Source organism: Austrofundulus limnaeus, unplaced genomic scaffold, assembly GCF_001266775.1.
Source record: "Austrofundulus limnaeus strain Quisiro unplaced genomic scaffold, Austrofundulus_limnaeus-1.0 Scaffold50, whole genome shotgun sequence".
Lineage (NCBI taxonomy): Eukaryota > Metazoa > Chordata > Actinopteri > Cyprinodontiformes > Rivulidae > Austrofundulus > Austrofundulus limnaeus.
In genome coordinates this window covers 1,073,841-1,077,318 of record NW_013952452.1, presented here as the reverse complement: position 1 = coordinate 1,077,318, position 3,478 = coordinate 1,073,841, and the positions used below count along the sequence as shown (strand labels likewise).

General features: G+C 40.3%; 1 protein-coding gene across 4 annotated transcripts in view; it reads left to right on the top strand.

The window, feature by feature from the left end:
• The window catches only part of zfhx4 (zinc finger homeobox 4), an 89,362-nt gene that overhangs the window by 40,515 nt on the left and 45,369 nt on the right, over window positions 1-3,478 (top strand). The window lies entirely within an intron of this gene.

Genomic DNA, 3,478 nt, shown 5'->3' with positions numbered 1-3,478 from the left:
ATATAATATAATGTTTGTATGTATGCATATTTCTGTGTGTGTGCACTGTTGCAGTAGTCTGTAAATGTTATCAGTATTGACAATTTATGTATTGTATGTCTGTCTTTGTCTTTTATGGATTTGCTCTGTGAGACTCTGTGTTTGCTTGAGCAAAAAAAAAGGGGAAAAAAAAGACAAACAGAGAAACATTTACACTAATTTAGCCAGAGGAGAGACTACAGGTCAGAAAGCTGTGGACTCCAGGATGGACTTCACCCTGAAAGCCAAATATACAAATATACATCAGTGCTGCTAYGAGTGTGTGTGGCTGAGTGTATGTGCATGCATGTGTGGGAGTCAGAGAAATAAAAGGCAAGACCATTAAGTGGCCTGCAGACTTGTATTATTTTCAATGTACGAAGTATATATATATTTGTTCTCAAGTCAAATAGCGAAAATAAAATACAGCTGAAATTGAGCAAAGTAATTAAGGACAAAAAACAAGAAAATAGAGTTAAAATGGGAAGTAGAACTTTGAATTAAATATTTTTGTGATAATACATTTATTTGGTTTGTGATTGCTGTCATTGAGTGACCTCGGCTACTCTGACTCAAAGGTTTTGAATCCAGTGGACAAACTTTAGCGCTGTGATCACATGCTGATAGCCGACAATCAGTGCTAAGAGAAATAAAAGAGGCAATTCACCTGCAGGAAATATTTTTTCTCTGCACTTATGACAAGCCTGGGTTTGCGAGAAACCGTCAGGAAATTAGAAAATATTGGCCTGGTTAATATAAAGATGTTGGAATAGTTTGTTTTGTTCAATTTTTAGAACACAGGCCTTATAAAAGTGAACCGAGGAAACTTCAAGTTTTGTATTTGGTAGTTGTTTTTGTTTGTTTGTTTGTTTGTTTTTTGCAGTTTTTACTTGGTTTTGTGCCTGTGTGGCATTGAAATATCTCAAAACACTATGGTTCTTTCTTCATCTGCAGAAACACAGTGGCACATACCTGGGCCCTCAGCACTTTTTTTTTTCAGCTGTGCAGTCTGCCAGCGAATCCATTGGCAGCGATCTTGTGTTACATCTATGTCTTGGGGGCTGAGTGGCGGTTAGCAGTAACATGTGTTAGGGAGGTGGTAGCACTGATGGAATTCTACACTTGGCAGCCTTCCAGGCAGCACTGGTATGTGTTTAAAATACTTTCAAGGAACAATGCATGCTTTTGTAGTTTGCTGGGCCAAGTGGGGCTGTTTTTGTCTCTGATGGCCCCTTGAGGCCCAGGGGATACCACCGGAAGCTGGTGACGTTTTTTTTTAAAAGAAGTTACACTTGACAACAAGCTTCCTACTTCTCTTTAAAACACTGATGAAGGTGTATAAAAAGGTTTTTATTTCCACATTGTATGGTGCTGCATTTGCATGCATGTGTCTGCTTTCAGCAAACTCAAACAGCAAAAGTGAATGTATGCACTCATTTGTTTTACATGCAAAACGTGTACACACACGCTCTAACACACACACACACACACACACACACACTGGTTATTAAGACACAGCTGCTGTTGCAGAGCGTTCTTACTTTCAGTATGTATTCATTAGCTGCCTGGTTCCACACTTAATGACAGGAAAGAGTCATGTTTGTACTGAATGCACTAATTTGTCATTTGGTTTATGGAAGAAAATGCAACCCCGCTGCTCTGTGCCACTTTAAAAACATTTTTACAATACCAGTGAACAAATCACAAGTACCAGCAAAAAAAAAAAAAATAAAAAAACAGTTGAAATTATAGGCTGACACAAAAATATACTTATAAGGTAAAAAGATGAGTTGAAATTATGAATGTGTAGAAACCRAACCCACAGAATCAGAAGAAAAGATGGAGTGAAATCTTTCTCACACACACACACAAACACACAGGAAGATAAAAGAAGTTGTGAGAAGATTTGGTTTGGCTYGGGTTATTAAGAATTCAGTTAATGAGGCAGCTTTGTCACCCTAGAAAGAACAAATGATATTGAGACAGCAGTGCAGCAACTTTTCCCCACAAATCCAGGGAGTCTGTGGAGGGGAGGCGTTTGCACGCCTTTTGTATATATCCGTGTGAGGAAGGTGATTTGTAAACATCTCGTTCTGCATAATGAATGCCGTCCTCTGTCATCCACCCRCGAAACCGACGCACGCAGCAGAAAGCGGCATCGAACACAGGGGAGCTTCCTTTACCTGTCATACTAGCTCCCCTCCCCTCTCCTCACGAGTCCCAGAGTGTGTGCGTGCATGTTTGTGTGCCRTAGAAGGCTGACACGTGCTTTTGATGTGTAAACAGGAAGTCATGAGAGTTGTAATTTGTATTTCATTCATACGGGGGGAGTGCAGCCACCTCCTCCAACGTCTCGAGCCGTCTGTGCCAATGTTTAGGTCCACCCAGGGAGTGCTGTTTAGCTGATCTTCATTGGCCCACAGGGAGTGTTCGCTTATTTGGTTGTTTGCCAAACACTAATCCCCAACAATTAACCACCRGGCGATCTGGAAAGGTGCCATATTGACAGGGACGGGCCTTTTTTTTTTTTTTTTGCCGCTCTGCCACATGAGCACACAAAGACACTCGGCGTTAGACGCGTGTTTTCCAGACAGACAACTTTGCTTCGGCATAAATTACACACACATTGTGAGCAGACGCASGACGGCGCAAACCCAGAAGCAGGAACAGTGTGTTTGTGTGTTTGAATATGCATTACACAGCCCCACGCCTGGCAGGAGTCAAAGTGCTCCTTTAAAAGTTCATAAATCATGGATGTTCTGGCCCSTGTGATCACCAGGCCGCATGCATTTCGGGCCTGCAGAGAAACACAGAGCGACACACAGCCTGTAGTTTTGGTCTTAAACAAACCCTCTGGAATGTGCTGATGGGGGGAGAATTAATATTWAGCCTAAACCTATCTGGCAGGCCCGGTTCAACCCCAAAATATATCATTCAGCTGCTTCCAGCTGAAGCCCCATATCCTGAAAACATTAAGACGTGAGCTAGGACATTGAGGGATGTGTGGTGTTGAAGGCCGCAACTGATTTAAATGAAAACAATCCYTTTAATGCAGTGCATTTTTCTTTATTTTTTAATTTTTATGGTAATGTAACAGAAGCACTTCTGAAAATATCAGGGGGTCTTGACTGTTGTGGCAATATTTTCTGCTTAGTTAATGAACAAAATGTCACAAAATTTACTTTGCACTTATTACTATAATCCTGAAGGCTGTGTTTGAAGAAAAAATGAAGTCCTGCTTATCTTTTTTTCTTGTTTATACTTAAAATATCTCAAATTCTGTCTGAATGATTGTAGCACAAAATATGGTAGAATGCCATTGCGTTGTTACATTTTGAATTAACCAATGGCTGAACAGCCAAGGAGAAAAATACCTCAAAGTGATACTTGAGAAAAAATACAAGTATCTTATCATAAAAATACTTTGGTAAAAGTTAGTCTTCTCTAAAAATATTACTTG